The sequence below is a fragment of the Sorex araneus genome, chromosome 1, assembly GCF_027595985.1.
Source record: "Sorex araneus isolate mSorAra2 chromosome 1, mSorAra2.pri, whole genome shotgun sequence".
NCBI lineage: Eukaryota > Metazoa > Chordata > Mammalia > Eulipotyphla > Soricidae > Sorex > Sorex araneus.
Window position 1 is genome coordinate 143403511 of NC_073302.1, and position 22404 is coordinate 143425914.

The following is a 22404-nucleotide window of genomic DNA, read 5'->3' on the forward strand; positions in this document are numbered from 1 at the left end:
GTGAGTTACAGACTTACAACACCCTTTCCTCCCTTTGTGGCAGGCATTGCCTTTTACTCTCTCTCTCTCTCTCTCTCTCTCTCTCTCTCTCTCTCTCTCTCTCTCTCTCTCTCTCTCTTTCTCCTTTAGGGTGTTGTGGTTTGCAGTAGAGTTGAGTGGCCATCATGTTCTGTCTATAGTCTACTTTCAGCCCACATCTCCCATCCCAAACGGACCCTCCTATCACACTTGGTGTTCCCTTCTCTATCTGAGCTGCCTTTTTCCCCAGCTTATAAGGCAGGCTTCTAAACTGTGGAGTAATCCTACTGGTACTTATGTCTACTGTTCTTGGGTGCTAGTCTCCCATTCTGTTACTTTATATTCCAAAATGAGTGCAATCTGAGAATCACTTTTTAAGTGGATTCAGTTTCATCATATATACCAAGGAAATCAATTTTGCCAATAGTACTAGAAAAAATGTATGACAGTATCAAGGTTAAGTATGGGTATGGGTGAAATATAGATTAGATTAGATGTGAAATAGGTGGTGGATTTTCATTTTAAGCTCTTCCATTTACTGGTAGAATAATGTTAGAGGAAATAGTTTAACCACTTTGAATCCTACTTTCTTAATCTAAAACAAAGAGATGCCTAAAACAATACCTTATAGGGCAAGACTTTAAATGCAGAAGTACATGTGTAAAATCTCTGTATTAAGCCTAGGACTTAGTTTACATAAGTAATTGTTTTTTAACTTACTGAAACAATCTCTCCTTGCTTTTGCTTTATATTAAGGACACATTGGATGAACAAGAGCTCTATGGCAGAATTGGATAGCATTATTAGTCAAGAAAGAATTGATGAGGGAATAGAAGAGGAAAACCCACACGTATAGGTGTCAAGAATATTCTAAATTAAATAGACTAGCTATGTTCATTGTCACTGTTAACTTTCAATTGCATTTTATTTGCCCACTCACTGATTATATTCATACTAGCTCCAGGGTCCATCATTATTTTCAAGGAATTCAAATATAACTTTCTACACAGTATGATATTTTCCATTGAAGTAATTTCTATCCCTCAAAAAGATTTCTACACTACAATGAGCTGCTACCTGGGTGATTATTATTTAGAGGCACTATATACTTTATTAGTTGAGCCAATAATTGTAGAAGCAAAATTATTTCAGATGAATAGATAGCATTGAATTCTTAATTACTTTTGATTTCTAACACAGATTGTTTGGTTTAACTAAAATAGCTCTTCACTTTTTGAAGTACTCTGCTTAGAAATGTGGGAACTATGAATTCTATCCAAATATAAGAAAATCATTAGAAGAAATGTAGTGGAAATTGCACAAGAAATGAGAAAATATGGGTTTGTTTCTATCACAGACTAGATGAGTAATTAAGTAGAACTTTCTTTTTCTGATAAATAATTATAATTAAAAATAATTTTGAGTTTAGTTTGGTGAAGTAATTCTGATGTATTCCCAAAATTTTGTTTACCCTTTGCTTTTCTTCTGTTCAAACCAATAAACTTTAATATATGTATATATATTAAAATTTTTATTAATTTTAATTGAATTACCATGAGATACACAGTTACAGAGTTGCTCATGGTTGAATTTCAGTCATAGAATGTTCCAATACCAATCCCCTCACCAGTGTAAATTTCCTGCTATCCCAGTTTCCCTCCCACCCCACCCCCGTAGCTTACTGCTGTGGCAGATACTTTCCTTCTCTCTCTCTCTCACTCTCTTTATCCTCTTTCTTTTTTCCTCTTAGGCACTGTAGATTGCTATATGTTACTGAAATATATATATAATTGGATATATATTTTATATATAAATAGATATAAATTATACATATATATGTGTATATATATATATGTATATGGGCTGGAGCGATAGCACAGCAGGTAGGGCGTTTGCCTTGCACGGGGCTGACCCAGGTTCCTGGGTTCAATTCCTTCGTCTCACTCAGAAAGCCCAGCAAGCTACCAAGAGTATCCCGCCCGTAAGGCAGAGCCTGGCAAGCTACCTGTGGCATTGTCAAAAACAGTAACAACAAGTCTCACAATGGATAAATTACTGGTGCCACTCGAACAAATCGATGTACAGCAGTAGGACAGTGCCACAGTGTTACAGTGCTATATATATTTATATATAATACATATTATTATATATTATATATTTATATTATATATACACATATATTACTTTACCTTATTTTAGCACTCACTTTTTTTTTTTTGGTTTTTGGGTTACACCCAGCGATGCACAGGAGTCACTCCTGGCTCATGCACTCAGGAATTACTTCTGGCGGTGCTCGGGGGCCCATATGGGATGCTGGGAATCGAACCCGGGTCAGCCGCGTGCAAGGCAAATGCCCTACTCGCTGTGCTATCACTCCAGCCCCTAGCACTCACTTCTTGACCAGAGTGGTCATTTCCAACTATCATTGTCATAGTGGTCCCTCTCTGTCCTAACTGCAATTCCCCTCCCCATTTGTGGCAAGCTTCCTATCATGGATCAATCCTCTTAGCCCTTTTTTCCTATTGTCTTTGGACATTATTCTCATACTATGTTTTGTGTTTTGTTTTGTTTTATATCCTGCAAATGAGTACAATCATTTTGTGCTTGTCCCTCTCCCTCTAGCTCATTTTACTTAGCATGATACTCTGCATGTCCATTCATGTATAAAACAGTTTTGTGACTTTATTTTTCCTAAGAGCTGGATAGTATACCATTATACACCATTGTGTAGATATACCATAATTTCTTTGTCCATTCATCTGTTCTCAGGCACTTGGGTTGTTTCCAGATTCTGGTTATTGTGAATAGTGTTGCAATGAACATAGGAGTGCCGATGGCTTTTCTGAACTGTTTTGGGCCCCTGATGTAGTCTTAGGAGCAGTATTGCTGGGTTGTGGGAAACTTAATTTCTAATTTTTGGAGGAATGTGCATATTGTTTTCCAGAAAGGCTGAACCAATTGACATTCCCACCAGTGCATTAGAGTACTTTTCTATGTTTATCCATGCCAGCATTTTTTTTTTGATGTGTGCTATTCTCTGTGGCTTGAGACAATATCTCATTGTAGTTTTTTTGATTTGCATCTTCCTGTTGATAGATCTTTAGTAGAGCACTTTTTCATGTGACTTTTTTATTTTGTCTTTTTTTCTTTAAGGATGTTTCTGTTCATCTCTTCTCTCAATATTTTGATGAGGCTGTAGGTATTTTTATTGTAAAGTTCTATCGGTGTCTTATATACCTTGGATATTAGTCCCTTGTCAGATTAATATTGGGTAAATAATTTCTCACATTCCACAGGCTGTCTTTGTATCCTGGTCATTGTGCAGAACTAAAGTGCAGAAGCTTCTTAATTTAATGTAGTCAGATTTATTTATCTTTGCTTCCACTTGCTTGGTCAGTGGTTTTGTTCTTGAAGATGCCTTTAGCTTCATTGTTATAGAGAGTTCTGCCTATGTTTTCCTCTATGTACCTTATAATCCATAAGGTCTTATTTCAAGTCTTAAACTTAATGAATTCTGATTTGATTTTTGTGCATGGCAGTAGAAAGGTCTGAGTCTATTTGATTTAATTTTTTTTGTCTGTAGCCATATAGTTTTCCTCGCCCCACTTATATTTTTTGTTAATTGAAGATTAACTAATCATGTACCTGAGGGTCTGTCTCAGGATATTCACATTTATTCCATTGATCTGAGGGCCTGTCTTCACTCCAGTACCAAGGTGTTCTAACAACTATCACTTTGTAGTGCAGTTTGATGTTGGATAAGATGATGACTCCCATCTTCTTTTTCTTTGGCAGCTTGACGGGCAGTGGAGGGGTGGCGGGGTGAGGAGTGGTATTGTTCCATATAAATTTCAGGAATGTCTGATCTATTTCTTTAAAAAAATGACATGAGTATCCTTTTAGGGACTTTGAGTCTGCACTACACTATGGGGAATATTTATTGCCATTCTGATGATTAAACCAATAAACTTTAACTGTTAAGAGTTCCTTATGCATGTGGAAAGATTTTATAAGTGAGCGTTCTATGAGTGTAAATATGATTTTATGGTTGTTTTTTTAAATTTCTATTTTAGTCACCATGATTTACAATTTTATAACATTGTTAATGATGGGATCTTATGCATATACTATTACAATACCACACCCACCATAAGAGTGTCCATTTCCCTCCACGATTGTCTCAGGATATTCCCTCTGCCCCCTTGCCCCACTTCACCATCTCCACAGCCATTCTTCACATCTCACTTCCCCAGTAAGATGTATTCTGCAGACCAACTTTTAGATTCTGTTGCTTTTAGCTCTTTTTCATTTCCTTACTTTAGGTTTCTATATCTCAAATATGAGAGAGACATTTTGTATCTTTCTCCTCTGGCTGACTTCACTCAGCATGATACAGTCCAGTTTCATCACACAGTGCTTTAGTGGAAACTGCATTATTTTTCTCTTGTTTTGATAACTGAATAGTATTCCATATATTATATATGTTATTCACATAACATATATTAATATAGAATTATATATAATAGTTTATTTATCTTGTGATCTGTACTTGGATGTTTGGGCTGTTTCTTGATTTGGGCTATTGTGAATAATGTTGCAATGAACATAGAAGCATCGATGTCTTTTCTGAGTAGAGTTTTTGGGTCCTTATTTTTTTTCTTGTGACCTGTTGTTTGTGAAAAGCTGTAACTTTCATTAGTGACTTTGATCTAGAAACTATTATTATTATTAGTGAAAACTCATTCACATAAATTATATAATTATGACTATTTTTATGTTAAATTGTGTATTTGTTTATATTTACCAATGACACAATATTTTTATGAGGTAGGACCTGTATTTTAAGAAAATTATTTGAAGTTACCCGTTACTGAATTTGTTCAGCAAATAGCTCAGTAATCTTGGTGTGCAATAGAAAGTCAATACCTTATATTAATTGAATGCCAAATAAGGAAGATTTTGTTCTAGTTGATTACCTGAACTGGAATTTGATTTCATCAATAAAGTAAGTGAATCTGTTATAATTCATATAGATATTTAACATTATTTATCATGCAATCAAATACTTCTGTCAACCACAATCTATGCTTTCAACATGCATTTTCATGCTACAACATTAATAAAAGGAAGAGAGAAAGAAATATTTTAGTCAACAGTATTGACTGAGAAATTTGTGGCATTTTAAACAATTTTGAATGGATTACTCATTAATAATCTTTTTGTGTTTCCCCTAAACACCAATACAGGCTGAAATTGGCATTCTCCTTATTATATGTACAGGACTTTCTAAAATAACACCGATTTGAAGACAGGTTGACATTTTCAGCATTGTTATGCATCAGAAAGGGTTTGGATTCATATAAATATGGAAAATGACTTTGTATTTTACTCAGATGAAGAAAAGAAATAATTCTCAGCATCATATGCCATCATATGACTAGTCATATGCCTGGGCTAGTCACAGAATGAAAGGACCAGCTGAGGCATTTGGATACAACCAGACCCAGAATGCCAGATGAATTGCTCAGTGGCCAAGCCCTGTCTTCACTGTGCTCCACATATACACATTCTTGTGTGCGTGTCCATGACCTATGACATGAACGTGGTGAAAGAGAAATCCATGGATTGGATTTGTGCATGCTTTCTTGGGGGAAAAAAGAAGAAATGCTTGAGAATAAGAAAGCATACTTTTTGTCCCTCTTCTTTCACTTAATAGCGATGAGAACCCCAGTTCTGAGTAACTCTCTTGGACTCTGGATGTCCTCTCCTCTCTACCCCTTCTCTACTCCATTCTGTGCTAAGTAGCTGAACTTCATTGATTGTGTCAGAAGGCTTCTTTAATTTCCTGTTGGGTTTGTAAATGCCGAGACCTTGTAGGAGTCTGTGGGGAAGAATATAGTGAACTTAGATCTCTCTTAAAAAAAAATAGAAAAAGAGGTCCTGTTGAGTTAGCTCCATTTCTTTACTGAAGGGTGTAACTAAAATAACCATCCCTCTATCACACTCCTTCTTGTCCTTCTACCTGACTCACAGAGTCCTTCTTCCATTTTCCCTCCCAAACTGAGGACTTTCATTGATTAATAATCTTTATATTAAACTCTGAGTAATCTTAATTTGGTTCTATCAACTCTCTCCAACCAGAGCTCTGAATGATATACTTGGTATTTTCTCACAATATTATGTCTCTGTTCAGCCCAGAAAGGATTATGGTGAGTCAGAGATAGTAGCCATGAGCTCAGTTATAGGGAATGGAGCATAGATATTCATCATCAGCCATTCCAGGGCCCTCTTCTAGCGCTTGATGTCTATTACTATGTGGCAGAAACTAAAAGAAGCACATTGCATTTTGAATGTTTATGGTACTAGAGAGAATTTGGACTGGAGCAATAAGACCTATGTTATTCAAAGGAAAACACAAACAAAATCTATATGTTTTCAAAATTATAAAAAAATGATTATGAATGCTGTGGTGGCTTCACATGTAGGAAGTAATAAAAAAGTTCATGAGATATTTCAAATATTCATCATTTCTGTGTTGAATTAGCTTTAGCAAGATATAATTTTTTGATTAGCTATACTTAAAGTTCTAGATCAATGTTTTCTTTATAAAGCAATATGTGGCATACAGAAAAATTAGCCAGTCCTCATTTGAAAATATGAAAAAAAATTAAGTGAAAATTTGTAGCCCAGCAAGCTATGAAGAGTATTTCGCCCACATGGTAGATCCTGGCAAGCTACCTGTGGCGTATTCAATATGCCGAAAACAGTAACAACAAGTCTCACAATGGATAAGTTACTGGTGCCCACTCGAACAAATTGATGAACAATGGGATGACAGTGACAGTGACAGTATAAATAATTTCTATAGCTCTGGATTGGAGTTCCTTAACTTTCTAACTTACCTTTCAGATTCAAGCATAAGCAATTATACTCTTGAATTTTGTTAGTACTACACTAAGATTTCTTGTACATTTTCCTATAGTGTGTATGTATTGTTAGAACAGCCAAGCATGACTTTTTATTCCTCACTGTGGGAAGCCTTGCGAGATGATTTGTGGTTATCTTTCCCCTGGTCAGGTTTTTGTCCAGTTTCATTTTCAAAAAGGATCAATGACCAGACCTAGCTTGTGATCTATAGTGTGAACACCGACTTTAAAGAAGTATTTCTGTTTGAAAAAGTTGCTTAAGCATTTTGTCATGCTGTCTCCCTGTGTGGGATTTGATCATCTGAACATGTCAGAATCTGACAGCTGTGGCAGCTGTCTTTCTTTTTATTTAAAAAGGATATTCCTTTAAGGGTCTTATATCATAGTTCTCTTGAAACTATAACCCATAGCACCTGTCACTTCTGTCTACAGGAAAAACTAAAGCTACTAGCTATTGGGAAAGGGCATAATATTTTGCTATAGAATTGCCCCATATATGGGTTTCAAACTGAGGAATAAAAGAAAAAAAGAGAACTGTACAACACTAGCATTCTGGGTTATTAATTTATGATAGGGTTTAATTTTCACTTTAATGAATATTCAAAATTTCTCTCAAATATGCCAAAATAACTGTAGGAAAATTTCCCCCTTTATAACTAGGCCTCTTAAAAAGGGCTAGTAATTGGAGATAATACTCTTGACTTTTAAGTTGTTTGGTCTTTTCTATGCAAACATTTATTTTCTATATACATATTGAATTTTACATGCCAATGTGGTCGATTCCTTGAGCCAAGGCACAGACCATTAAACAGGTCTGGAATTTTGCATTATTCACTAGTTCTGTCCCAGCTCCTTCCCTCTTTTCTTTATCCCCATCCAAAAAAAAAAAAAAGGCCTAGAATCTGATTTTTATCCATGCAAGCTGGGTAGTTGGATTTCATAACAGAGCATTATGAAAGAGAAAAATTTGTACATTTGATTTGACAATTTCAAGCCTCTTTTTTTCTATAAACAAAATTTATATACACATATGCATATGACATATATGCATATATCATATATATGCTATAGAAGATCTCACATGGAACATATAGAATATTGTACTTACTAACAATAAAAAGACTGGATGTGCTTATCTGGAGGTTTCTTTTTATCTATAACAGCTTGATTTTCATGTATTGTTAATATAAGCAGAATTTGATCTTCAAATGATTATTCCATGTTAGTGTTGGGCAAATGATTATGCAATATTAGTGTTAGCAAAGAAACATGAAGAAGGAATTATTCAAATGTGTGTGTGACCTAAGAAGTGAGATTTGTAAGAGAGAAATTCTAGGTACAGCTAGTATAGAAGCAAGCTTAGGTAAATCACAGATAGTGATAAAGTTTAAGTTTAAACAAATATGCACCTATTTATTTGTATGTATCAGGGATAGAAGAATAGAGAATCAAGCTATTAGCATATCAGTGTTAGATTCTAAAATTCAAGCATGTGGACTCAAATTTCATCTCTACTTATTATGTCTGTATTGAAGTATAGCTGATAGCAGTGGTTTACAGCCTTGTCTGGACAGTAGAGCTTGGGATTCAGTTGGACTTTACATAAAATACATGTAACTGGACTAAGTAATAGGACAGTCACATACTGGTGAAAAGATGCTTGTTTGCAGGCTACACTTTTACATTTTCATGTTTGTGTGAGTGTGTGTTTGTGGTGAAAAACTACTGGAAGTTTTGTTTAAAGAGATTGTTAAAGAGATTCTACCCTCATAAAAGTAAACCTTCTGTCCAAACACTATGCCTACATATCAGATTATTCAATGTATGATTCTTCTAGAATTATCTAATACTAGGTTTTGTTAAATATAAAAAAAAATGAAAAAGAATGGGATGAAATCACAGCATGAGGTGAGAGACAAGCTGAACTCTAGTGCAAATACAGACTTGAATATAATTCAGTCACCAGACTCTGTGATTTAGATCCCACTAATTTTTTTCTTCTTGAGTGAAGTTTTCAATTGACTGGCACTACAGATCATCTCTTTTAATGTTCACCATAGTTGGTATTCTTAGGTGAGAAATGAATCTTATCAAATAGCCTAAGAAAGAATGCTGCCAGGTGATGATATTTACCATGAAAAAGACCAATGTGAATATAGAAAATTTAGTCCTAAAACATGTGATATTCTATCATAGCTTTTTTTCAAAAAAATTATTTATTTATTTATTGTCATAGGTATCTTATAATGGTGGGAAAAAAGAGTGGAACAGAACAAATCAAATATCTCCTTGTTCTTATTGATGTCCTTTCAGAGGAGCTGGAATTTTGCTGGCTTTGACTTTCCTCATTTAATGAAGTACATAAAGTGCTCTCTGTTCTAGTGCCTTAACTTAAAGATAAGCCATGGACCTGAATATGTATCAGAAGTGAAGAATCTCTGGTTCTTTTCTAGACCTAATACATCCTAACAAAATTTTTAGTTCATTCAAGTCATAATAGTTCTTGAAGTTGGGGGCCAGAGAGCTAGCACAGTGGGTAGGGCACTTGCCTTTCATGTGGCCTACCTGAGTTTGATTCCTGGTACCTCATATAGTCTACCAAATCCTGCCAGGCCAATTTTCTCAGCATAGAGTCATAGTAATCCCCAAGTACCACTGTGTGTCACCCAAAAACCAAACAAAAAAATCAGAAGTTGTTCTGCAACATTCAAATATTTGTTTTTGGGAAGCAGACCATGAGGAAGTATGAAGATGTATTTTCTTACACACTGTTATAGTTAAGATATAGTTTGGATGCAAACAAGGCAATAACATAAAAGGGAGTCAAAGAAAGAAAACTGATGGTTGTTTTCTGTCTGTCTTGGCTGTAGGATGTGAAAATCTGTCCTAAACTTGACTGAGAAAAGATTTGAAGGATAGAGAACTCTGAAAATACTGGCTGAGATCCCTGGTAATAGTGGTGTTAGTTACCTTATTTTTAAAAAGGTGAATCAGATACTGATAAAGAATCAGGAGAAACAATTAAAATAACAAAAGCAATTCTATTGTAACTAGTTTGTAAAAATTTATTCTAATGGCTTTAAGCATGCAGAGGTCTAGGTGCTTTTTAGCTCTTCCTATTTAATCTGATTTACCTAGACCTTAATGATATGTTGGGTAGATAAGATTATTTTCAAATGCATTTCAATTATTAATTTTATTTCAGTCCAACATAAAACCTTCATTCACAACTATTTTCACCTTCTGACTCTGGACTAAGCAATCCATGAGGGTTATCAGTGGCATGAGGAGGAGGGAAAATGCTATTAAATTCTACTTCCCTCACCTATTTATCTTTAGGTTAGGGTAGAGGGAGATAAAAAGAGAGAAGGGAAGTCAGAAATAGATATTTAGGATGTCTGCATAAGATCTTTAGGAAGGCCCTTTGGAAGGGACTTTCATAGACTTTCTCTAGCTCAAATTCTGAGTTTTGGCTTATGTTATCGTCAGTATATCACACACCTCAATCTGCCACTGCTTTATGAAGCAGCAGAGCCCTCTCAGTGAAACCTGAGTCCATGGTTCAAGTTCTACCTTTTACAATGTACTCTTAACTTATGAGAAAGCTACACTTGTTGTCCTTCTTTTCTTCATTTGGTCAATTGTTCACACCAGCTCTGATAGATTAGCAAATGATACTGGAAAATTGGATGCCTGTGTTTCTTTGTTGTAAACACCCCAATTCTACAAGTGGGCCTCTGGGGAATTCCTCACTGGACACCTGAGAATGAGCACTCACAATCCTCCTTCCCTGAGGGAAAGTTTTAGTATCTGACTAGATCATAAAATTAGTCACACGTAATTCTTCAAATCATCTTCCTATCTTTTATCTTCTTTTTTCCTCTCAGGACTTCTGTTTGTGTTTATGGGAGAGTGTACTGAGATGTTTTTGGACAATGGAGAGAATACTTGCTCTTACAAAATTGTAGAGAGGTTGTCGGGTTTTCAACTGCTTCCATCTTTATTTCAGAAGCTGGTGGGGCTGGACTTAGCTACCAGGATGAGCCCATTGGTTTGGAACATCAAGGCTGAATATCTTCTCTTGACTGCCTTAGTAAATAATTTCCTAAATCATACCAAAATTGCCAGTCTTCCTTTTCTCACATATCTCTGGTTCTACTTAGCCTGTTTGTTGTCAATATGCAGATCCTAAGTACTTAGTCTGCTTATTTTCAGTATGTAGATCCTAAGTACTTAACCTGTATTGTTGTCAGTATGCAGATCCTACATTGTTTGTTTTCCTGTATGCAGAAGAGCTTTGCTGATCTTCCCATAACTCCTTTGGTGGTCACTGTATTGTGCCCTTAACAGGTTCCATGATCAATAAAAGGAGATTATGGTGCTCTCTACCTTTGTCACAGAGTCAGAGAGAACCTGGACCCTCCATGACATATATATTTCTTCTACGTTCCTTGTCTCAGCGCCTCCAACTGCACGAATATTCACACAACAAGAAGCAGAGTATTGGACAAACACATGTCCTCAGGTTTGAAATCTAATTGCACATTCCAGAACAATAACAATTCTATTTGAGAGCTTATTACATTATAATATGTAATGTCTCTGAGTCTATAGTATAGACATTACATATAATATAATATGTAATGTCTCTGAGTATTCCATTTTTACATATTTTGTTTAACTGCCCAACAACATAATATGATAGTTTCTATTATTATTCCACCTTAAACAATTAAGCACTCTAGTGGACTTCTAATTGGACTGGAACTATCGCACAGTGGGTAGGGCATTTGCCTTGCACGCAGCCAACCCGGGGTTGATTGCTCCTTACCTCTCAGAGAGCATGGAAAGCTACCCATGGCATATTCGATATGCCAAAAGCAGTAACAACACGTCTCACAATGGAGACGTTACTGGTGTCCCCTGGAGCAAATAGAAGAACAATGGGATGATGGTGCTACAGTGCTACAGTGCAATGGACTTCTGTCATCTGCAGTTGTACAAAGTATTTTAAAGGGCCAGAGATATAGTATAGTATTGAGGTATTTGCCTTGCATATGTCCAATTCAGGTTCAATTCCTAAAACGCACCTCCGGGAGTAATCCCTGGCACAGAACCAGGAGGAAGTCCTGAGTACCACTGATTATGAACCAAACCCCCTCCTCCAAAGTATTCTTTTAAGTCTATATTTTTTAATAACAAAATTTACTCAGTTTATATTGTATAATGGCAGTGAGGAAATAAATCAGAATTTTGTTTTGGGTAAAGAATAAGTGATTTGATTCCATGAACCCGTGAGAGACCCTGTTCTAAACTCAATCACTTGCAGGAAAGAAGCATGATGTTGAGTTGCAGTAGCCATTTATGTTGGTTATAACAAAATAACAAAAACTGGGTAGCTTCTAAATAATCAAATTTTATTTCTCACAGTTCTGGAAGCTGGACACCCAAAATCAGATATTGGTGTGGTTGGCGAGGACCCACTTTAGGGTTGCAGAATTCTCATTGTATACACAAAGTGGAAGGGAGGCAAAGAATCTCTTTGGAACCTCTTTTATAAGACTATTAATCTACTCATAAGGATCAATTTTCATGGCCCAATTATCTCCCAGAGCTCCCATCTCCTAATGCCATCAACTTAAGTTAGGATTTCAATTTTTTAAATGTTATTCTTAATTGGAAAATTATTACAGTTTTGATGACATGGTTTCAAATTGTGAATGTTTACGGCTCTGTTGTGTTTGGGTACTACACCTCATACCACCAAGACCCACTACCACTCTACTGTCCTTGTTATTGTTGGACTTTCAACATGATGAGGATGGGGTGCACAAATATTCAGACTACTGTATGGAGAGGAATTTCACTATTAGCAGTGGTCATGGCAGTATTCTGACCTTGCTGCTTTCCGAGGATGGCTAAGGCAGCAATTTCCTTTGCAGGCTGGTTCTGAGATGTTGCTTTGGCATTTCTTCCCCGAATCTCAGCCTGGTGCTTGCCTTTTCAGCCTTTACATAGATTGTTAGGCTTTATTCTGGATCATAAAATATAATTTTTTGTCTAAGTCAACTATACAGGGTTTGTTGGCTATAAAAAAAAGGTCCTTTACAAGAACAATGACAAAAATTATATGGCTTCTATTCTTAATAATTGAAGGCATAGTTGAAGAAGAAAATCTTTCATCGGTTGAATGAACTCTGTAAAGAATATTCTTAAAAAATCTAAAAGGCATATTTATGGTTATAATATTTTTCTGTGATCTTTAGGAATTTAGTGTTTATAAGAGTTCTATTAAAGTTAACATATAAAAGAAGTGTCTTCAATATACAGTCTTGCTTTAATTTTAAAATGACATTTTTATTTTACATTAATTTACTGTATATGACTCATCAAAGTGTTTTTCTTGAATTGTGGACTGATGGGAAAAACAATTAGGATTATTTGAATCTTGCCACTGCTATTTATCATGGATATGATCTTAAGCTACTTATTTATTGCCTTAAGATTATTTCTCCATAGAATTGAAAATAAACATAACAATGATGCTTCATTTTGGTCTCAGAGCCAGATCTGGATGTACTCAGGATTTACTTCTGCCTTTGTGTTCAGGAATCACTCCTGGTAGTGCTTGATTGACCATGTTGGTCGCCAGGGATCAAACCCAGCTTGGCTACATGCAAGGCAAACATTTTACATGCTGTTCTATAATCTCTGTGCCCATCACAGTAATATTTTGTAAATACAAAAATTTCTGGGAAGATCAAGTAAGAGCATTTTGCAGACAATTCAATGCTAACATAAATAACATTAATATAGCTAGGGTCTTTTGAATGATCTTTTGGCAGGAATTGGTGAAAAAATTACTGTAAGAGCAGACTCAAGAAACAAATGAAAGGCATTTTAAGAGGGTTATACACGTATATTTCTATAAATCTCTTATAAAATTATGTAAGGTCTGTGAAATTCTTTCTCTTATTCAGTAAAATAAGAATATTAAAATGTAGCAGTAATGTACCAAGACAGCCAAATACATTTCATATATAGTTTTGGAAAAGATAAACAATTTTATGCATGTTTTATTACCTATGAAAACTTATTTCCAAAGTATTTTTTATTCAGTCATATCAGTAAAAATAATTTCTACCAGATCTCTAAGTCTAGATGGTTGTTAAGTCATATTTGAAAACAGAATTCGAGGTCTCAGATACTTACAGTGGCTAGAGAAGGTCAAAAATATCTCCATGAGGTATGCCCTTCTCCTGTCCTCCTCTTTCCACAGTCTTATTAAGTCTAGCAGGAAAAATAACAACTTCATCATTACAAATATTTTATGTAGAAACTATCTGTGTTTCCATATTTCTTAACAGGTAACAAAGGTTGGACTTGCCTGTCCAATTTGCTTAAACTCACACAGGAAGTGAGTAGCAGGTTAGATCATGTGTCTTGATTTTGGGTCTTTTCTTTCTAACCCCAGTTGCAAGAATCATTGCACCAGGAATGATGACGATGTCTTTGAAAACATTTTTATATTTATGAATTCTCATTTTGTGTACTAATATATTTTGGATGTCAAGTTTTAACTGTTACAGGTTATAGGTGGAAAATCTATATTCTTGACAGAAACACAATATTTTTGGCATTATTTGCCAAAGTGAGTCAATGCATGGAAAGATGTCTAAGTCTTAAATTATTCTTGTAAACCCTTTCTTATTTCTCTCCCAGTAGTTATTTCTTCTTTCACAGTTGGTTGGCTACTTTGTTACTGTAAAAGTCAAATGCTTCATGGAAAGCTAGTTAATTTTAAAATTAAAATGGAAAGCTAGTCAATTTTTTACTACTATGGAAAAATACTGTTTACAGAAGCACTGATATAATTCATTCTTAGATTGCTAGATCTCTAAATACCCAATTAGGATGTAGACATAGTCACTTCTTTCAAATGGGTGATGCTATAAAGAAAAATAAAATTTTGGATATAATAATAAATATCAAGTAATTATGAGATGAGAAAAACGAGATTTTGTTCCTTAAAGACAGTAATAGGAACTGATAAAAATTTTTAATTGGATGCCTTAGTGAAAAATAACCTGCCACCATTATGGAATGTTAGAAAAGGACATTTGGTTTTGAACATACAGATTAATTTTTAAAATTGCAACTTCCCCTGGAAATGGTAAAAATTTAAAGCCATAAAGTATGACTTTATAAGAGAAGGTTGTAACAGGTTAGAATTAAGGGAGAAAAGCAGAACTATGACACTGGATATTGAAGAGATAGGGTAATAGCATTTCAAAAGGTGATGCAGTAGAAGGTGGGGAGAGACCTGATTCCTGATCTTCTGAAAATAGTACACCACTACTCCTGCTCCATTTCTTATCTAACAAAGACAGGCTTAATATCCTGCAAACACATTAAAAGATAAAATATATATAACCTTTTATATTACTTGGGTTCCTGATACAGTCTGTGTGGCTGTGTGCTTAGTTGATTAAGAGCCCTGAGCTGAAAGGCCAAGAAAGTTATTTGTTTAAGAAGCTTTGTCTCCTAAAGAGTAGTGCTTCCCTGTGCAAGTTTGTGCAATAGAAATCTTGGATAAAAAATGATGCAGGACCAAGAATAAAATGTGGCAACATACTATGTTTAAGATACTCACTTTATTATCCATTTATTTTGTTTTTATTTCTTTTTCAATTTATTGAGGCAATATGGCTTATAACTGGCTCCATATTGTTTTATACTTACAATGCTACTTCAACTCCATCCCCCAACTCCCAACCGGTGTCAATATCTCTCCACTACTGTTCCAACATCCGAGCTCCTTTCTCTATCCCTTGACAGTCTCAGTTCACAGTTCTGTTGGCAATAGCTCAGGGTGCATGTCTGGAAGGTATTTTCTGTTCCATTTCTATGTTGCTTTATACTCATCATGAGTTAGATCATCTGGTGTTTGTGTTTTTCCTTCTGACTCATTTCACTCTGCATGATATTTTCCAGTTCTGTCCACGTTGCAGTGAACTGCAAAATGTCATCATCTTTTTTTCATAAAGGGGTCGAATTTCATTGTGTACATATATCTCAGTTTCCTAATACACCCATCTGATTTTGGGTGCTTGGGTTGTTTCTATACCTTTAATATTGTGAATAATGATGCAATGAACATAGGTGCGGTGTGCATATGTCCTTGTAAATTAATGCCTTAGTGTTGTTGTGTACAGGAGGAAGCTACAGGTTCATTTGGAAGTTAGGTTCTTTTTTGTGTTTTTGTATTAAGGTACCATGATTAATAGTTATTTACAGTGAAGTGTTAAGCAGACAGTGTTCCAACACCAATCCCAACACTAGTGCCAACTTCCTTCTACCAATGTCCCCAGGTTCCATCCCACCTGTCAGTCCTGGCAGGAACACTTATTCATTCATTCATTCATTCATTCATTCATTCATTCATTCATTCATTGCTTTTGGACCACACCTGGTGGTGCTCAAGACTTGTTCCTTAATCTGTACTCAGGGTTCACTCCTGATGGGTTTGGAGGATCATATGGGGTGCTAGGGATTGATCCTGGGCTGGTCACATGACATGTACATTTTTAAGTTTTGTTATTGTAGTTTGGGTATCATTCTTATAGTTCTTAAATGCAGATAAATATGGGGAGGAGCTAAATTTATGTTTAAGTCTAATATTTATAGTATGGCTCTGTGTTTTATATATATATGCGCACATATATATATATATGCACATCACATTGCTATACTACTAGTGTGCCTGAGCCCCTGACACTTACCTTGTTCCTGTTATTTCCAATCTACATCAGACTACACCCCACTCATTTTTTTCCTTTCCTCTACTTACAATTTCTATAATTTAGGGACAAGTATAATCTAGATATAGATACCTTTTGATATCAGGCATTCCCTTGGCCTGTTAATTCTATACATCACAGGTAACTGACACTATCTAGTATTTGTCTTTTATTTGGCTTACTTCAATTAATATGATATCCTTAATTACATTCAAGTTGGAGCCAATAGCATAATTTCATCATTCCTTGCAGTTGCATAGTATCCCATAGTATATATGTACAAGAGCTTCATCACCCACTAATCTGTCATTGGACACTTGGGTTGATTCCCAAGCATTCGAATATCTTAGCTATTGTGCTAAGTGATATAGCAATATCTCCATAGCATTTTCTTTAAGATTGAGAAAGACAAGTTTTTTTAAATTATTTATTTTTAATTAGTGAATCAACGTGAGGGTACAGTTACAGTTTTATACATTTTTGTGCTCGTGTTTTCCCCATACAAAGTTCAAGAACCCATCCCTTCACCAGTGCCCATTCCCTACCACCAGTAAACTCAGCATCTCTCCCGCCCTCCCCAGTCCCGTCTCCCCCCACCCCACACTGCCACTATGGCAGGGTATTCCCTTTTGATCTCTCTTTCTGATTAGGTGTTGTGGTTTGCAATAAAGGTGTTCAGTGGCCATTGTGTTCAGTCTCTAGTCTACATTCGGCACACATCACCCTTCTCCCGCATGACCTCTGACCACATTTTACTTGGTGTTCCCTTCTCTGAGTTGCCCAGAATGAGAGACCAGCCTCCAAGCCATGGAGTCAACCTCCTGGTACTTATTTCTACTAATCTTGGGTGTTAGTCTTATAGTCTATTATTCTATGCTCCACAGATGAGTGCAATCTTTCTATGTCTGTCTCTCTCTTTCTGACTCATTTCACTTAGCATGATACTTTCCATACTGATCCACTTATATGCAAATGTCATGACCTCATTTTTTCTAACAGCTGTGTAGTATTCCATTGTATAGATGTATCAGAGTTTCTTCAACCAGTCATCTGTTCTAGGGCACTCGGGATTTTTCCAGATTCTGGCTATTGTAAACAGTGATGTGATGAACATATAAGTGCAGATGTCATTTCGACTATACTTTTTGGCTTTTCTGGGATATATTCCCAGCAGTGGTATTGCTGGGTCAAATGGGATTTCAACCTCTAATTTTTTGAGAATCGTCCATATTGTTTTCCAAAAGGGCTGAACTAGTCGGCATTCCCACCAGCAGTGTAGAAGGGGCCCTTTCTCCCCACATCCTCTCCAACAGCGGTTGCTTTTGTTCTTTTGGGTGTGTGCTAGCCTCTGTGGTGTGAGGTGGTATCTCATGGTTGTTTTGATCTGCATCTCTCTGATGATTAATGATGTAGAGCACTTTTTCATGTGCCTTTTGGCCATTCGTATCTCTTCCTTGGTAAAGTTTCTGTTCAATTCTTCACCCCATTTTTTTTTATGGGGTTGGATGTTTTCTTCTTGTAGAGTTCAACCAGTGATTTATATACCATTGATATCAACCCATTATCTGATGGGTATTGTGTAAATATCCTTTCCCATTCTGTGGATAGTCTTTGTAGTCTGGTCACTGTATCTTTTGTGGTGCAGAAGCTTTTTAGTTTGATGTAGTCCCATTTGTTGATCTCTGTTTTTACTAGATTGCTTAGTTCCATGTCATCTTTGAAGATACCTTTATCTTCAATATAGTGGAGGGTTTTGCCAACCTTGTCTTCAATGAACCTTATGGTTTGTGGCCTGATGTTGAGATCTTTAATCCATTTTGATCTGACTTTTGTGCATGGTGTCAGGTCAAGGTCTAAGTCCATTTTTTTTGCATGTGGTTGTCCAGTTGTGCCAGCACCATTTGTTAAAGAGGCTTTCCTTGCTTCACTTCACATCTCTTGCTCCCTTATCAAAGATTAGATGTTCATACATTTGAGGTTGTGTGTGGGGATATTCCACCCTGTTCCATTGGTCTGCAGCTCTGCCTTTTTTCCAGTACCATGCTGTTTTAATTGTTACCGCGAGAAAGACAAGTTTTATCAAGAGTGAATGAGGTTCCCTTTTCTCCATATCTTCTACAACTTTTTTTTTATTGGTTTTGGTATAGACCATTATCACTGCAGTGAGATGATATCTCATTGTGTTTTTTAAATGTATTTTACTAATAATCAGTGATGATCAACACTTTTTAATATGCCTGTTAGTCATTTTTATTTCATCTTTGAGGAAGAAATAAAACTTCTTCAAAGAAAAAATTAAGAAGTATTTTATCAAAAATAGTAAAAATTATTTTATTTATTCTTTATTGATGGCAATGCTGGTTGGATTGTTCTTAACACATGCCCTGTGTCCCTGTGCCTAAACCTTTCTCATTGTTCTCTTTCCTTGATGCTAATTCAATACTGAATTTCTCCAAGTACTCACACCACACTTCTCCTATGTTCATGCTTCAACCTTTTGAACTTTACTCCCATTTAAACTTACATGTTCTAGATGACCCCACATTCCTGCTTTCTATTAGATAAAATTTTATCCTAACAGAACACAAATTTAGGTGTGAATTTTTATGATTTCTCTGATAATATATTTATGCTAACATAAATCTATCGGAAAATGATTTGATCTTGAGGAGTAACTCTGATTATTGGAATTTCAAGTGCCTCAGTGGGTATTGATGGGTGGTATATATGGGAAAAATTTTGGTGATGCAATTAAAACAAATTTTCATTACTTTCTCTTTTTCTAAAGCTATGCTAAACTAAATTGTAGTTGGGATACTTTAAGTACTTTTGCATTTGGATAAAACTGAAGTGAAATTCAAATACCTTTAATGCTATTGTTTCAGCAATTTGTATGCATCTTTGTATTTGAATATTCTTTTGATAAATGAATTTACTCTCCTGCCCCCCATACCTGAACCATTATTGTACTAGCATCAAATCATCAAAGCTTTGAGAAAGTGAAAGATTGGCTCTTTTCTGTGATAGGTACCTTGGATTAGAACTATGGCTCTCTGAAAATGCAATCATATGTTTAAATTGCAGTTCCCTTCCATTCATTCCCCTGCTAATGAAAATGTTTCTGTTTACCTGGGAATTGGAGTACTTTGAAAATTATATATTAAAGTGCTTATATTAAAAAGATGCCTTCTGTTAAGCTTCAAAATGAGGTCTCCAACCTGACAAGAATTTATACTACCTTAGAAATTTATGCTGTCAAATGGAATCTGGAGGAAATGCTTCCAATTTATTAACCTTTTCCTGTATCTCTTTTTCTCTCTTCCTTTATATTTTAAAAAATTCATACCCTATATATGTATGCTATATCTTTTTTCCATTACATAGACATTTGTGAGTTCTAGGTACTAATAACATCTAAAATCAAAACTTTTTTTTTTCATTTTTGGGTCACACCCAGTGCTGATGCACAGGGGTTACTCCAGGCTCATGCACTCAGGATTTACTTCTGGCCATGCTCGGGGTACCATATGGGGTGCTGGGAATCGAACCTCAGTCAGCCTCGTTTAAAGCAAACACCCTACCCACTGTGCTATCACTCCAGCTCCTAAAAGCAAACCTTTGATCTTTGATTATAGAAGGTAAGAATTTGGTTAGAAAACCTCCTGCTTCCATAAGTTTAAATCTATGAACTAAAATGGGTCTGACTGGAAATATCTTTCTGTTCATACTTTCTGTTTCATTCTTTGTTTTATGTGACTAGAGATGATTATGATTTTACTAAAACAATGTTTGAATTCTAGCATACTGGTGGTTGGTGAATGGGATCCAATAAGTTTCACAAAAATTTTTCAATTTTATGAGACATACTTATTCAGTTATTCTCTACAAGATTTTACTGTCTATTGTGGTATATACTAGAACAATAACCGTTTTTGAAGTTTTGGGGTCCTTAAACATGCCACTGGCATGTTTAAAAATTCCTTACTAATGAAGATTGATTATTGATAATTTATTTTGCATTATAATTAAAAGTAATATTTATGACTTATATATTACTCATAATTAACATTATAAAAATTTCTTCTCAGAATACTGAGCATCATGGTTTAGAATTTCTAAATCTCAAAGTATTCCTGTAGTCAAGGTATTGAAATTGAGACTATTTAATATGTGAGCAATAGGATTGTTCTGATTCCAGTTCTGATTATCCCCCTCAAATGGTGGAAGTCCTGTTCTGTCTAAAGCAACTTTTGTTATGATTTATAGAATTATTTCACTGAGGGTGTTGATTTGTACTATTTCTTCCAACCACTTGAATGAACTTGACCGCGATGTTGTCAGCAAAGTGTTGGGGAGATAAACACAGAATCGTTCAAATGTAACAAGACAACATACCATATGTGTTGCATTATCCTCTAGGCCTAGAATTATTCCCTTATAGCAATGGTTAATGATATGATAATATTAAAATTTATGAATTTAATTGTTTGTGTATTTTCACCATGATTTTATGATTTAAGCATTGCACACCTGGCAATGCTTAGGAGTTACTCCTGGCTCTGCTCTCAGGAATTATTTCTGGTGGGGCTCAATGGACCATAGGGAATGTTGGGGATCAAACATGGTCAGCTTCATGCAAGGCAAGTACTGCCCACTGTAATTCAGCTCCTCTGAATATTCTTAATGATATCTAGAATATGACTCTTTCCAAGAGGGTTTCCATTTACTTTAATATGAGTGGAATTTATATACTGTGAGAATACCAAAATAAGATATTTGAATAATGGTGCCAAATAGATTGGATGCAAGAATGCTTACATATCTTCAATATTTAAAAAAAATGCACTATATATAAAGTACAACAAAATGAGGCTTGCCTGAACATAAAATCAGTAATGATAAAGACTTAATGAGAGAAGGTAGGGAAATGTTTTTTGTCCATTGCCTGAAACATAGTTGACAGTAAAGTATAATAGATATCACAGTTTGAATCATCACCTCAATCATTATTGTCATTGCTATAGACTTCTTGGTCTAAGAATTTTCTCCACTTTTCAAATGTTTCAAGGAGAAACCCCTGATCAATGAGAAAAGGCATATAGAAGATAAATGCACCTTTCTTTTTTTTCTTTTTTTATTTTTATATATTTTAAAAATTTTTATTAGAGAATCACTGTGATGTACAGTTACAAACTTATGAACTTTGGTGTTTGCATTTCACTCATACAGTGATTGTTTACCCATTCCCCCACCAGTGCCCATTTTCCTCCACCAATAATCCCAGTATTCCTTTGTTCTTTCATGCTTTGACCAGAAGTTCTAAAACTCATCTTACTTAGGTCTTCCAAGAATCTTCAGTGGCATAGGATCTCCATGGACCATGGAATGACTAATTTGAAAATCCATTTTTAAATGGACTTTTCCTCTTTATCTATTCCCATTTCATTGCTTCCTTTTGATCATTTCTTAAAATAAACTATCTGCTTGCAAGATCCAGACACAAACTCAGTCTTTTTTTAGAACTTAAAGACAAATACCAAAATGTCAGGAGTATAATTAAGAAATAGTTTTTATCTTAGTTATAATCATTGAAATAGAATAAAGAAAATTTTATAGTCTGTCATGCCAAATAACTCCAGAATACAAGAAATCATTTGCAA